We start from the raw sequence: 16,445 nt of genomic DNA on the forward strand, positions 1-16,445 counted from the left end.
TGAAGAAAGCACTAACCATTCTGTGCCTAGACTGCTGTCCTACTGATCCTGGACTTGAGGTACAGTTCCAGTCTCCAGCCAACTCTGCTTGCTTCAGACTGGCCCCCACAATCCTAAGTGGCAAGAGCCAGTTCCCGAGCATCATCCTGTGGCCACTGTTTTGAATTCGGTGCTCTCTGTGTGCTGACAGACTCTTGGTTTGTCACATGTCTGAAGTCAAGGGGAGGTTCTGTCAGCAACCAAGGACCTCTCTGCTCAGTCCTGAATAGTTTCCTCCAAGTCCCTGGCTTATCCTGGAATTTGTGCTAGCAAATCCATATGGTGGTTGTTTAATCACTAAGCTGTGTCCAACTTTTGCAACCCCATGGACTGTAGCCCGCCAAGCTCCTCTGTCCATGGGATTTCCAAGGCAAGAATACTGGAGTGGGTTGCCATTTCCTTCTCCAGGGTATCTTCCCGACCCAGATATCGAATCCCAGTCTCTTGTATTTAGCAGGCAGATTCTTTACCACTGAGCCACCAGGGAAGTCTGTACCTATCTAATACCTAAAATATATTTAAAGGTAGTTATAAAATATAAATATACCAACTCTATAAAGGTATATAATTATACCATTCCCTAGATTTTTCTCTAATTGTTTAATATATTGTACAATTTTAAACACACTGTATCCTTAAAGTTGTTTGCCCATTTACCTTTATTTCAAAAATCTGAACAAAAGCCCAGGATACACTTAAATTCTGTGGTGAAATTTAAATGTAAATAAAATAAAAATAATAGCACAAAAATGATATATAAAATACGATTTATCTTGATTACTGAGCCTTTCTGTACTCAAGATAAGGGCCATACTCTAATTTCAACCTCTGTGCATGCGTGCATGCTCAGTCCTTGACTCTTTGCGACCCCAAGAACTGGGCAGCACCTGGGAATTCCAACCTTAAACTCCACCAAGATTTTGGGAAGTCAGCCTTTAATTTGAAAAGGCTTGAACTACATTCTTCTTTTAAAAATAAAGCCTGCCTATCTGCAATGCAAATGAACAGCTATTATTATTATGCTGCCCTCCAATGTTAGTTGAATGAAGGTCAAGTTTTTTGCTTTGGAATGGGGTAGCACTACCGCCCAATGTTCAAACAAAGCTTTCACTGCAAGAGTTCTCAGTGCCTCAGTAGCTCAGAATTTTTTCCACCACACCCCTAAGGCAAAACAAACAAAACCACCAATTTAACCATTGCGTTAGGGCCATACAATTTGATAGTTTGCAAGATGCCCAACAGATGGCGTTGTTTACTTGAAAATTTAAAATATTCCATAGCTAGAAAAGGGCCCATTTTAACGAGTAAAGTGCTTTACCTGATTCTAAGTGGTCTCTAATATTCTAATTATTTATGTTTTCTCAAATCAAAACCATAAAGGAGAGATGCTATGAGTAAGGTAAGAAAAGGCTCTAAGGTATCAACTTAAATTTCCTTGTCATTTAGTTGCTAAGTTGTGTCTTGACTTGAGATTCCATGGATTGCAGCCCACCAGGCTCCTCTATCTGTGGGATTTTCCAGGCAAGAATGCTGGAAGGGGTTGCCATTTCCTTCTCCAGTAAATTTTCTTAGTTTTTCATTTAATTTACATATACAAAAAACAATGCTAGCCAGAAACTGAATTTAAAAGAAGCCAAATCCGTATCACAGGCGTTCTTTAAGACTACACAACACACTTTTGTATTTTCCAGTCTAGTTCCACTGAAAAAGATAACATTCTAAACAACTTTTTTCTAACTACTTAATTGTGGTTTTCAGTGTCATGAATATGGATATTTTAATAGTATATCCAAAGGCTAGTCTTCTACCTCAACCACTTATAGCATCTTAAGAGACTGAGTTCATGTTTTGTCAAACAATGAAGATTAATAAAAACGAAAGTTTCCTCCACCTCACAGTCAAATTATGTTATTTTCACCATGAAGAAGGTATTCTAAGAAACAAAGAGTGGAAAAGGCAGCTGTGAAAAGATGGAAAGGACATTTATATCCTAATTACTTTTTACCAAGTGAGAAAAAATAACTCCCTAGGGTATATGCTCTGCCAAGACAACCAATGTAAATTAAAGGGTTAAAGATAGAAAAGAAAGTTCAACTCAGAATATATTTTTCAAGATTTTTACAATGTGAAAGATGGAGTTAACCAACAAGGCGTATCAACTCAGAAAAATAAATCTACTGACTGAACATATTTTATGACTTACACCCAAAACATCTCAGGAAGACACTGAAATCAAGTTTTTCAAACAGTTCTCAATTCTGATCTAGACTCTGTATCCGAGAATGGGATCAGTCCTTTCATTTCACCATCTATAGCTCAGGGTCAAAAAATTAACTCTGCTGAAAAGATGGGCCATGCCAAAATAGATATCAACCTGAATTAAATTCCCTGTAAACTTTAAAAATGAAAAATGCAAATTTAGTACCCTTCTATAGTTTTCCAGCTATCAAAAAGGAATTTTCATTAATACAATGAAGTGCTATATTTAATATCTTCACCAAGATGCTCAAGAAACACAATTCTCTGATCCATGAGAATACAGTCAAGTCATCTGTGGCATATAGTTACCTTTCAACTATTGTTGAACAAAGACAAGAATTACTATATATGTAGTACTAAAATGAATAAAATTTTCCAAATGATCAGTCTACTTGTGTTTAACTTCTCTACACACTAAACCTTCAACTTAATTTCTCACAAGGAAAAAAAAAAAATCTGTAAATTTTCCCTATTATTTTGCTATAAAGGATAAGTGTACTCATAGGCTTGGCATATATTTCACACTAAAAAACAAAGTTATATTCAAGTTGAAACATTTTCATTTCTCCTGAAAAAGTGCCAGGTAAAAATGTGAATTTTGGAAATTAAAGGCCAGCATGTAGGGAACACCATACTCCATCAAGAGGAAAACCTGGATAGGCAGTAAATTTGAGGTTCACACTGTAGCCAGTAAAGGGGCAAACCCGCCATCAATACCCTAGGGATTCCTTTTCTGCTGTTCTTAAAATAAGATATAAACTTTAATTATATACAAGAGTAGGGAACTCACTGGCAGTCCACTGGTGAGGACTCTGACTACAGGGGGCCCAGGTTCGATCGTTGATTGGGACACACACCCACACCCACACCCACACACACCCATAACCCAGCTTTAAACATTATCAACCAGGCTTTCCTGGTGGTCAAGTGGTTAAGAATCCATCTTGCTATGCTGGGGACACTGGTTCAATTCCTGGCCCAGGAAGATCCTGCATGCCCCGAGGCAACTAAGCCCATGAGCCATAACTAACGGCTCTCACACTCCACCATAAAACAAGCCACCACAATGAGAAGTCTGCACACCGCAACTAGGGAGTAGCCCCTGCTTGCTGCAACTAGAGAAAGGCTGTGCACAGCAAAGAATATCCAGCACAGCCAAAAAATAATTTTTAGAAGTATCAACCAACCTTATTTCATGTATGCCCTCTTTCCTTCATATTATTTTGAAACTAATTCCTAATACCCCATTCCTAAATATTTTGTGTGTTGTATGCGCTCAGTCATGTCCAACTGTTTTTGACTGTAGCCGTCCTCTGTCTATGGAATTTTCCAGGCAAGAATACTGGAATGGGTTGCCATTTCCTACTCAAGGGAATCTTCCTGACCCAAGGATTGAGCTCGTGTCTCCAGCACTGGCACCTGAATTCTCTACCACTGCACCACCTGAAATATACTGTGTATCTCTAGAACGTAAGGACTTGAAAGATTATGTATATATTAAAAAAAAAAAAATCACAGAGAATTCCTTGGCAGTCCAGTGATTAGGATCTGGCGCTTTCACTGCCAGGGCAGGATTTGATCTTTGGCTGGGGAACTAATATCCCACAAGCCCCTCAGCTAAGTTAAAACCTAATCAAATAAACAAGTCATAGTACCATTAACATGGAGAAGGCACTGGCACCCCACTCCAGTACTCCTGCCTGGAAAATCCCATGGATGGAGGAGCCTGGTGGGCTGTAGTCCACGGGGTCGCTAAGAGTCAGACACGACTGAGCGACTTCCCTTTCACTTTTCACTTTCATGCATTGGAGAAGGAAATGGCAACCCACTCCACTGTTCCTGCCTGGAGAATCCCAGGGATGGGGGAGCCTGGTGGGCTGCCGTCTATGGGGTCACACAGAGTTGGACACGACTGAAGTGACTTAGCAACAGCAACAGTACCATTAACATGCCTAAAAAATTTATAGGCAACACTGAAATATACAGGCAACACTGAAACCTCAAATTCTCTCAAATACCATAGTTTTTCTTTTTTTTTAAGATTTATTTATTTTTGGTTGCACTGGGTCTTCACTGCTGCATGTGGGCTTTCTCTAGTTGAGGCTGCTGCTGCTGAGTCGCTTCAGTTGTGTCTGACTCTGTGTGACCCGAGATGGCAGCCCACCAGGCTCCCCCGTCCCTGGGATTCTCCAGGCAAGAACACTGGAGTGGGATGCCATTTCCTTCTCCAATGCATGAAAGTGAGAAGTGAAAGTGAAGTCACTCAGTCGTGTCCGACTCAGCGACCCCATGGACTGCAGCCTGCCAGGCTCCTCTGTCCATGGGATTTTCCAGGCAAGAGTACTGGAGTGGGTCGCCAGTGCCTTCTCCAAACAGGGGCTACTCTTGGTTGCAGTGTGTGCCTCTCATTGTGGTGGCTTCTCTTGTCGTAGAGCAGGGACCCAAGGTGCGTGGGCGCAGTAGTTGCATTACATGGGTTTAGTTGCTCTTTGGCATGTGAGATCATCCTGGATCAGGGATTGAACACCCCTGAACTGGCAGGCAGATTCTTGACCACTGGGGAAGCCTCTCAAATACTGTTATTGGAGGATGATTTACAATGTTGTATTAGTTTCAGGTGTACAGCAAAAGGATTCAGTTATACACGTTCATATATCCATTCTTTTTCAGATTCTTTCCCCTATCGGTTACTATGGGATACTGAGCACAGTTTGCTGTGCTATACAGCAGGTCCTTGTTGATTATTTTATACACAGTAATGTGTACATGTTAATCCCAAACTCCTGATTCATCCCTCCCTCCACCTTTCCCCTTTGATAACCGTACATTTGCTTTTTTCTCTCGTTAAATTATTTATTTGGTTGCTCTGCATCTTCACTGCTGCGTGCTCCCTTTTGCCAGTTGTGGAGAGGAGGGGCTACTCTGGTTTATGTGTGCAGGCTTCTCATCATGGTGGCTTCTCTTGTGGAAGACAGGCTCATAGAACCCAACGGCTCAGTAATGTGGGGCACAGGCTTAGTTCTTCTGTGACACGTGAAATCTTCTCAAACCAGGAATCAAACCGGTGTCCTCTGCATTGGGTAGATTCTTACCCACTGTATCACCAAAGAAGTTCATAGATTTGTTTTTGAAGTCTGTGAGCCTGTTTGTTTAGTAAAGAAGCTCATTTGTACCCTTTTTTAAGATTCCACGCCTAAGTGGTATTCTGTATTTGTCTTTCTGTCTGACTTCACTCGGTATTATAACCTTCAGGTCTATGCATGCTGCAGCAGACGGCACTGTCTCAGTCCTGTTTATGGCTGAGCAGTGCTCCACTGTACACATGTACCACATGTTATTTGTGTCTCTGTTGATAAGACATTTAGGTTGCTTCCATGTCTTCATTAAATATCATATTTCTTAAAGTTTGCTTTGATTTGGAGTCAAATAAGGTCTACATATTATGATTATTTGATAGATTTCTTAGGTCTCTTTTAATTTCTAGGTCTTGATTAGCTGGATCTACAGGCGTGGTTAGATATAGGTTTAACATTCCCCTCTCCCCCAACAAGACTACTCTTAAGGGCAGGATTTTCTTCTATCAGGAACCCTCTCATTCAGGCTCAATGCCTAGATATAGTCATTCTAAATCTATAATTTCCTTTTCATTTGTTAACTGAAACACTCTGATTTAAAAAACAAAAACATATCTACTATCTGGTTACCCAGTGGTGCAGTTCACATAGAAGTCTTGATTCTTTCCATCTTGCTTCTCTTTATTTACCAGTTTTCAAAATAATAATCTGTTTCACTAGCATTTCTTCAAAATGACCAATAAGCTTGTTCTTAAACTATCATTATATCACATTACAGATTTAATCATTTGATGGGCTTTGATCCACAGCAGTTAACCTTATTGATATTCAAAGTGTCCTATTTTGCTCACTGGAACTTCTCAGATGGCTCTTGAGTTCTTTTGACACAGTGCTCAGGAGTGTTTGATAAAATTCTGGGTATGGGATAAATAAAAAGTTCCAGGCTCATCTCATACATTCCTGCCCCATATCAAGAATCATCCATTTTCCCAAGGAACCCTGATTCCTTCTGTTACAGAATGATATTCCAAGATCAGACTAGATGCTAGGGGTTTTTCTGCTCATTTTAAACATAAAATTATTTCCACATTAATCCCCAAGTCTTAGTCAGCTACCTTCAATTTGCTTCTGTGTCATTTGGGAAAAAAAAAAAAAAAAATCCACATCTACAAATAATCCTTGTCTTAGAACCTTAAAATTCTGTTTTCTCCTGAGATTCTTGAGATGTTTCAATCTTTTAAACTTATATTTATTAGTTCTCAGTACTTTCACTCTTTTCCAAACCTTTCCCTTCCCCTTCACAAGATGCTGACATCATTTTCCTTACTGGTAGAATTCACATCTAGTTAAAAAAAATTTTTTTTAAGAAGAATCAAAGAGGACACAACATATAGATTTTAATCAAGTCCTTTAGCAAGTAACTTTTTTCTTTTAGTCTGCCTTCATTACCTTAACACAATCATCTAGGTTTTGTGGAATTTTTAAGCAGTTTATTTTTTATCACTGAGTAGAAGCCGAAACTCCAGTACTTTGGCCACCTCATGCAAAGAGTTGACGCACTGGAAAAGACTCTGATGCTGGGAGGGATTGGGGGCAGGAGGAGAAGGGGACGACAGAGGATAAGATGGCCGAATGGCATCACTGACTCAATGGAAGTTGAGTCTGAGTGCACTCTGGGAGTTGGTGATGGACAGGGAGGCCTGGTGTGCTGCAATTCATGGGGTCGCAAAGAGTCAGACACGACCGAGCGACTGAACTGAACTGGGTGCTTCATTTATGGAGAAACCATCATTTGTTTATCCATCCACATGTTGGCAGGTAGTTGTTTTCAATTTTCAGGTTATTATGAATAAATCTGACATTTGGGCACAGGTCTCTGTATGTACATATGTTTTCATTCTTTTGGATAAGTAATCTGAGAGGAACTTCTGGGTCATACGGTAAGCCTGTGTCTGGCCACTTTTCCAAACACTAGGATAAGCAACGTCTGCTGCTAAGTCGCTTCAGTCGTGTCCGACTCTGTGCAAATCCATAGATGGCAGCCCATCAGGCTCCATTGTCCCTGGGATTCTCCAGGCAAGAACACTGGAGTGGGTTGCCATTTCCTTCTCCAATGCATGAAAGTGAAAAGTGAAAGTGAAGTCGCTCAGTCATGTCTGACTCTTAGCGACCACATGGACTGCAGCCTACCAGGCTCCTCCGTCCATGGGATTTGCCAGGCAAGAGTACTGGAGTGGGGTGCCATTGCCTTCTCCAAAGTAGCGTCTGACTTTCCCAATTTACAAGTCCTGCAGACACGGCCTTGTTATTTATTTATTACTTTATAGTCATGCTACAGGGCATATGGGATCTTAGCTCCCAGACTAGAGAGTGAACCCTGAATTAGGAGCACAGATTCCTCACTGATGGACCACCAGGGAAGTCTCTGCAACTTGCTTTATAATGTGAAGTTGTTTAGCTCCTATGACCCTTGAAGTTTCGGGCTCTTAGCTGATACGCTGGAACAATAGGAACATTCATATTTAACTAACATGTAAGACAATTCAATTTAACATTCTTCCCTTAACTACCAGAAATATCTGAGTGGGCAGGAACCATGTCTTTCTTACTAAACTGAAACAAACAGATCTACGATGTGTCAGCTTCAGGTGTACAGCAAGTGGCTCAGTCATGCCTGCGTATGCTCTTTTTCAGATCCTTTTCCCTCACAGGTACTGAAATAATGAATACAGCTCTCAGCAACTATTTAAAAGACTGTCTTCTCATGAATGCCGAGATATAAACAGATCACTCGAGAATTTTAATCAAAACTTTTAAGTACTCCTAACACAAACTTTATCCACAACACATAGCTAATAAGGTTCTTTTTCAAGCAAACTGGGAGGTGGGAGGGGGATGAAATAAAGACCTATACTTGACTTACAAAGGAAGAGCTGCTTTCTACCTTCAATAAAATTTCCAACATAGCTAAAAAAATGTCATCATATTCCAGTGTTCTTCAACATATAGTAAAAACAGTCCAAACTGCGCAACATATCTACAGAAGGTAACTATGTTCAACAGCCGCACACAGATTATAGAAAAGGAAAGCTAGATCATTAAGGAATCTACATATGCCAGTGGCTTTTATCCAACTCATAACATTCAAACAGGGATAATCTGCCCCCAGAAGACATTTGGCAATGTCTGGAGACACTTTTGGTACTCATACTAGGGGTGGGGCTGGGCAAGGGTGCTACTGGCATCTGTCTAGAGACAAGTGCCCAGGGGTGCTATTACACATCCTACAATGCATGGGATAGCCAGGGACTTACCAGGCCCAAAATGTTAACAGTGCCAAGATTGAGAAGCCCTGATCAAACTGAATCCATGTTCTGAAGCAGAAATTTAAAAAAAAAAAAAAAAAAATCATCTCACATTCTATGCATAAAGAACTCTCATTTTCCTTTTAAACTGAAGTACAGTTGTGTTCAGTTCCGTTGCTTAGTCATGTCCAACTCTTTGCGACTCCATGGACTTCAGCACGCCAGGCTTCCCTGTCCATCTCTATCTAACTCCCAGAGCTTACTTGAACTCATGTCCATTGAGTCAGTGATGCCATCCACCCATTTCATCCTCTGTTGTCCCCTTCTCCTCCCACCTTCAATCTTTCCCAGCAATTCTTCTTCAAAGAATCCCAGCGGATTCTTTACTAGCTGAGCCACAAGTGAAGCCCATAGTTGATTTACTTTGTGTTAATTTTCTCATTTCTTTCAAAAATAATTTATCCTCTCTGCAACAGAAAAGATGAGCACAAGATTCCCATGAATTGTTCAAATGGTTACACCTTACACAATAAAAATATTTTTATAAAGCTCATATAAATCTAGTTTTGTTTCACCCTATAATGATCTGCCCGTGAAAGAGCTTGTTCCTGCCTAAGTACATCATTTCTCCTTAGAAAACTTTAGCACAGCACTATGACATTAGTTCTCTAAATTTATGGTTACTATCAGTAATCCCCATTATCAGTATTAACTGCGGTAAATAATCCTTGTGAAAATAATTTACCAAAGTCCCCAAATCTCCATTTTGAAAATTTCTGGTTTTGACCTCTTTACTATTCTATTTCTCTACGGGTTGCTTTTGCTAAATATATCAATTGTTCTCGCCTCTTTAACTTTCAGATCATTTTCTCAGAGGGTGGCGAACCAAAATGACATGATGCAAACTTATTACTACGGTCCTTCTCAAAGTCTTATTGTGCTTGAACTTAAAATTACAGAAGTAGCTCTATATCTCAAAGCCAAAGGTTATGACAATAATAAACTTAAATAGAAAAATGTGAGCTGATAATCCAAACTCTACCTGTCATCAGCTGTTCTTTTGTTAAAACAATAAAAAAAAAAACAAATAAAAGCTATTAACAACAATATGCAACCTGAATCAAATCTAGCACTTAAATTTAACTTCCAGTTTTTAGGAAGTATAGCAACAGAAGAATAAGTAGTACCACAGGGAAATAATTGAGATAAACCCAAAAGTGGGACATTTTAAAACAAAATAATCAGACAAATGCAGAAAACAGAATACTTTATAAAACTAACACACTAAAAATGTCAAGCACACACCCACAATTACACACATGCACACACACAGAGAAGACTAAACCAGACTGAAAGAAACTAAAGAGATATAACAAAATGCAACATGTGAAACCACTGGATTCTGGTTCATAGAAAAGGTATAAATGACATACTGGGGACAACTGGAACATTCAAAAATAGACTAGATAAAATTATATTTGAGAATTTTACTTTTCTTAGAAAGGATAGCATTATTAGTTATGTAGGAGAACGTATTTAATCTTAGCAAATGCATGAAATGTTCAGTGGAAGTATCACGACTTTCAGGTGGTTCAACAAATATGTATTTGGGTGTTTTCTTATAGACATCAAATATGCCAGCATGTTAAAAATCACTGAGTCTAGCTGGTGCGTTCATTGTAGATTCTCCTTGTATTCTTTCATCTTTTTTCACATGCATGAAATTTTCTTGAATAAGGTCTGAGAATCTAATGAAAAATATGGTGGCTACAGTTGATAACACTGTATAACTGAGATTCACTAAAAGAATAGAACTTAAATGTTCACACATACACAGCCTAAGTATGTGAGGTGACGGGTGTGTTAACTGAATGGGGGAATAGTTTCACAATATTTATGTATGAAATTATCACGAGGTACACTTTAATATCATACAATTTTATGTCAGTTACACCTCAATAAAGGAAAAAAAAAGGAAAAAGAAAAAAACAGGGGGAAAACTACTAATCATCTTTTGGTTGTGATATTTTATACCTGTATATTCTGCCATTTCCTTTTTGCTATTAATTAAGTCAAACTGGTAGCCTTGTGGGCTGAATTTTCTGTTAACCTCTTTTCATTTCTAGGAGTAATTTTCACATAGATTATATATACATATTTCTTAATATATTGCATAATAATTAAATAGTCCTAGGAAAAAATAAAACTAAGCTGGGGTACACAGATTTCCAAGGAGGTACTGCAAGATGAGATGAACACTGCCATCTTCCATTAATCAAGGCATCTCGATCAGCTGACATCTTGGTAACTATCTGATTCCTCTGTTCTGTGGTAGTAATCTCACTGGTAACGTGACTTCTGTGTACTCAGTACATTTTACTCCACACTGCAACTATTACAGGACTACTGGCGATTTTCAGTCTTTGGCATTCATCTTTCACCGTAAGATGGGTGTACCAGATACATACCTTTCTAGGGAACTGTTACCTTACATGCTGGCAAATATGGTCCTATAAAACCAGCTAGTGAGTAAAAACCTATAGAACTGAAAAGCAAGATACAAAGAGACATGCAATCTTATTTAAAAGTAGCAAAAAGAACCCCTCAGTTACAACTGTCAGTGTACTTCTGAGGTATTTAATGGGCAGAAAGGTTTACCTATCTTCATCTCAAATAAGATGAAGAAAACATCTGTTTTCTACCAAAATTCTCCAGACAGATTTGGCTTTTGAAGCTCTGGATTCCTATGTCTGACTCTTTTATAGTGCTGAAGTTCCAGGAATGAAGAATTCAGTACCTAACATTTTCAATTCACTGCTAGTGCATACCCACCCATAAATCAAGATAAAAAGAACATGTGGAACAGTAAAAATGTTTTAAAAACAAACAAAAAATTTAGAATACTACTCTCTCTTGCTCCTGGGTGAGAAATAAACAATAGTAATCCTCAAAACAATTTGCATTTGTATTCAAATTGAAGGCAAAAGGAGAAGGCGGGGGCAGCAGAGGATGAGATGGTTAGATAGCTTCACTGACTTAATGGACATGAATTTGAGCAAACTCCACAAGACAGTGAAGGACAGGAGAGTCTGGCGTGCTGCAGTCTATGGGGTCGCAAAGAATCCGGACACAACTTAGTGGCTGAAAACAACAAACGTCAAGTTACCTCAATTTTTTCCTTTAAAAGGGATTAATTCCAGAAAATCTATAGGGCTGAATACTCAGTATGGCTACGAAACAAATTATTGTTGAACTAGTAGTAAGCAGCTTTTATTTACCCAGTCTATCATTCACAGGAACTATTGTAGAACCTCACATATAACTTTCACAATGGGTTCTTAAATACTCTTAATAATCTAATATTCCTAAACATAAAATACTTCCCACTTATCTGGCAGCAAACTTCCTATCAAGAAGAATCCATATATATTCATTATAAGCTCTCTACTGAACTGAAGTGAGCAGTTAAGTTTCCTATTTTTAAAGAATTCAATATTCAGTTTCTCTCCCAAGAAAAGTTCTTCATTGACATGCCTGTTGTCTAAATTCCATTTCTACTCAATTTAACTCTGCCAAAGCTAGCAAAATGTTATTTCCTTCTCCTCTCCTCCTGAGTTACATATAAAAATGTTTTTGTGGATATGGTTTATTATCACAAACCACACTGCCAAAGAATCTATCAAAGTCTTATCATACTGATCTATAACAAAGACACTACCAGTTCTAGGATTTGCAATTTAAATCAGAAATCTCCACTTACAACCAAAAGACCTATACGGAGAAAAAAGACGAAACACCATTTGGAATATATTTTATTTTACTGTCATATAATACCAAGCATTATTATGCACTTTACATTCATTACCACAATGAATTCTCTAACTGTGTCCTAAATAATACACTTTATGCTGCTGCTGCGAAGTCGCTTCAGTCGTGTCTGACTCTGTGCGACCCCACAGACGGCAGCCCACCAGGCTCCCCCGTCCCTGGGATTCTCCAGGCAAGGACACTGGAGTGGGCTGCCATTTCCTTCTCCAATGCATGAAAGTGAAAAGTGAAAGTGAAGTCGTGTCTGACTCCTAGAGACCCCATGTACTGCAGCCTACCAGGCTCCTCCATCCATGGGATTTTCCAGGCAAGAGTACTTACTGGAGCGGGGTGCCATTGCCTTCTCCTAATACACTTTATAGATGAGGTCAAATGAGGTTTAGAGAGTTTAAGTAACTTGCCCAAGGTCACAGCTGGTCTGGTATATTTACTAAGCTTTTTTGCTCTGCAGTTCTCTTCCAATTCACTGCCTCTTCCACTATTAACTCCAACTAACATTTCTGAATTCTCCAGAAGTTTCTAAATAGGAGACAGATTTGGATGATCTCAGGAGCAGAGGATAGGGCAAACCCAGTTTCTGGTCTCAGAACCCCTTCACATTCTTAAAATTATTAAGTATCTTAAAGAGCTTTTATTAATGTGGAAAAGATCTTTTGATATTTACTTTAGAAATTAAAACGTAAAAAGTTTAAATATTTATCAGTACAATAAAAAACAACAAACCCATTACATGATAACATAATTAAAATATATCAAAAATTTTCAATTAAAAATGACTCTTTTCCCCCAAACAGTGAAATGATGTTGTTTCACATTTTCGGAAATCTTTCATGTCTAGGTTAATAGAAGGCAGTTTGATTCTCAAAGCTGCTTCTGCCTTCAGTCTGCTGTTCTATGTTGTTTTGGTTATGCATATAATGAAGATCTGCTGTCACACAGACAGAAAAAGGGAAAAGCATTCTAAAAACCTTTTCAGATAGTTGTGTGTATTAAGACAGTACTAAAACTAGACAAATAATAGTTTCTTAAACAATAGCTGGATATTGGAATCTGAACCCCTCCTGATGAAAGTTACGTTAAACTCCATCAGTGTATGCTGAATTTTGAAGATTACTCACAGTGACCTGAGTTATGCAAAAGTCATTTGAAAATACAGATTTACTGAATTATGCCTATCTTCCCAATGTTGACACATTTCACCATAAAATATGTTTGAAAAATCAGTCATTAACAATGACTTGCAAGGAAAGTCTTTTAAGTACCAGAAGTTGTTAAACTTGATATCAAATTTTTAAAAATTCTAATTTTCACTCTCAAATTTTTATCACTGAGAATACTGTCAATTGTTTTCCTTGAGGTGACAAGCTCACTTCACTTGCTTTCAAGAAAACATCGCAAACACTCAAGTGTGAAAAACTGTAGTCAGTCGTTCTTTCCAAGTAAAAATGCTGGCCCAGGAAACCAGCAACTCGCCGCTAAATCTCACAAGTGCCTTTCCTTATGACAAAGATTTACCGCAGTAGGCAGAATCAGTGGTTTATGCACATTTCCCATTTGGTCACGGATTCTTACGAATTAAAAATACATGTACCGAAGGGTTGAAATTTAACGGTTATTTTTACTGCTTCATCAAAGACATTCTCAAGTAAGTATGGTAGTTGTTTCCCACAGTAGTTTTTATCAAGTGTTGCCTTTGGACCATCAGCGCAAATGCCAGTGAAAAAGCTAACCAGGGTTTCAGTATTATTTTGAAAACAGTTACCACCTCCTAGCTCTCCCAAGACGGCTTGAGGGGAACCCCAGAAATTAGCAGGCCACATTTTGGGAATGGCTTTTCCAGATTTTACCACTGGTTCAAGGTGGGGTGGACACAAAATCATGTTCATCCCAAGAGACTATTCTGTCAGTTCCTTTAGCTTGAGATACTTCAGCATGGCTGGTATATTACAACCATAATATACAAAGGGGAGGAAATCAAGGGCATAGACTGCCACTTAATTGTTCCAAGATGATAGTTTGAGCACCTTTATGCTAAAACCGTAACTCTTAATATGGTGGTTACCTTAATCTGTCTCAGCTGAAGGACTGCAGATTAAAAGCGAAGAGACGATATACCCCCCTCAGCATCCCATCCAAATAAGCTTGGAGCTGAGGTATCCCGCAAACAGCACTTTTAGCGACCTGCAAGGTACTTTTTATGCATCCTGAAGTTACGACCGATTGTGCTAACAGTTCAAACTCCCAGAGCCAAAAGCAACGGATCTCAAAATTTAACGTCATTTGCCAAGAAGCAGCCCTCCGCCCCCGCCGTTTCCCTTCATCTAGATGGAAAAATTCCTTTGAAAGTCAAATTGCACGTCTGTGGGGTTTTGCGAGGAGGTGGGAGGTGTCTAAAGGAGTGTAGAGGGCTGGGCCACAGTCTGCAATAGAATGACGGCTCTTCGGAGACAGGACACCTGTATCTCAGTTTCCATCTCGAAAAAGAAATTTTGACTAAATGTCTTACAAGACTCCTTCCAGCTCTACCTTTTGCTGAGGTGAAAATGTCCTAGACAAGCAGAGAAACGTCCAGCATTATTAACAGTTAGAAGGAATCCCGCGTCTGCCGGGAGAGAAAGCAGGACAACTTGCGAAAGCAGAAAAAGCAGGTGGATCAACGATATCCCTCCTTTTGAGAAGGTGCTAAGAATCTAGAGAAAATAGTCCCTGGGATAAACATGGCGCCCACCGCGGCAGGATATAACCATACGAAAATAAGCTTTTTCCGCCCCATCCCATTTTATAAATCACGGCGCCATCCCGAAGAAATTTTAGAGCCAGGGGAGGAGACTTTGTAAACTAACTGCAGCGCACTAAGGCTTCGGATGTACTACAGGCGGGATTACATAACACAAGGGAGCGGCTAAGCAATCACTCATTTTCCTCCCCGCGCTCAAAAAGAGCGCCCCGCTAGCTCCCCGGCGGGGGTGGCGGGGGAGGGCCGAGCACCACCCCCACCCCCGGGGGACGTCGGCCCGCCGGCCTCCCCGGCGCGGCCTCGCCCCCTCGCCCGCCCCTCCCGCCGCGCCTCGCCGTCTCGCCACCGCCCGCGCCTCCGCCCCTTCCCCAGCGGGCCGCCGCCCGCACCCGCGCCCGCCCACTCCTCCGAGACGCCTCGCGCCGGGTGTGCGTGTGGACGTCGGGTGTGTGCGGGACCGTGGGGCGCGAGTGCGCGCGCGCGCCGCGGCGGGCGCCGGGGGGCGGGGGCGGCCGGCAGGCAGACAGGGGCCTCCCCGGCCCGGCCCGCCGCGCGACTCCCGCGGCTCCCGGGGCGCACGCACTCACACACGCGCCCGCGCGCCGCACCCCACGCCGGCTGCCACCGCGGACCGCGCCGCCACTCGAGGGGGGCGGGGGCGCGCGCCGCCGGGCCCCCGCCCCCACCCCTCGCGTTCCCGCCCCATCCCCCTCTCATTGTCTCGCCTCGGAACGTCTCGCCGAGCAAAAAGATAACGGAACCCCCGGGAGAAGGGGGTGGGGAGAGGGAAGGCTCGCTCGCTCACTCACCTCCCGTGGTCGTCGCCGCCGGTAGTCTGACCCGAGGAAGGCGCCGTCGCCTTAAAGGGACCTTGCACCCGGCGCCGGGAGAAGGGGGTGGGAGCAGGGGAGGGGACGGGGGCTTGGGGGGGAGACGGAGAAGAGGGAACCGTTGAAATCTCGTCTCCGCGAGGGTGAAAGGAAACCTCCCTCGGGTTCGAGTGATTTGGGGTGGATTTTTTTCCCGAGGGGGGCGGGGGGGCCCCGAGGGAGGGGGGCGGGGGGGCCAAGGAATGCGGCTCCGTGTACGGGAGCTGGCGCGGGGGAGAGAGACGCCGACTCCCCCCACCGACCCTCTCGCTCCGCGGAGGGATACGGCTCGTCACTTCCGCCCTCCCCCTTTTGTGGTTTTTCAATTGGTTGG

At 41.4% G+C, this 16,445-nt stretch overlaps 1 protein-coding gene across 15 annotated transcripts in view; it reads right to left on the reverse strand.

The window, feature by feature from the left end:
- The window catches only part of POGZ (pogo transposable element derived with ZNF domain), a 59,952-nt gene that overhangs the window by 32,456 nt on the left and 11,051 nt on the right, over positions 1 to 16,445 (reverse strand). For 6 of the 15 annotated variants that reach the window (XM_042255196.1, XM_027974870.2, XM_027974863.2 and 3 more), the window contains exon 1: positions 16,052 to 16,397. The exons of 2 other annotated variants lie outside the window; for them this stretch is intronic. The gene's annotated coding sequence lies outside the window, so the exon portion shown is untranslated. Of the gene's footprint in view, positions 1 to 16; positions 15,198 to 16,051; positions 16,398 to 16,445 lie in introns of those variants that run through there. 7 more of the 15 variants (XM_060401934.1, XM_060401927.1, XM_060401940.1 and 4 more) reach the window with 2 other exon arrangements.

The sequence above is a fragment of the Ovis aries genome, chromosome 1, assembly GCF_016772045.2.
Source record: "Ovis aries strain OAR_USU_Benz2616 breed Rambouillet chromosome 1, ARS-UI_Ramb_v3.0, whole genome shotgun sequence".
Taxonomy (NCBI): domain Eukaryota; kingdom Metazoa; phylum Chordata; class Mammalia; order Artiodactyla; family Bovidae; genus Ovis; species Ovis aries.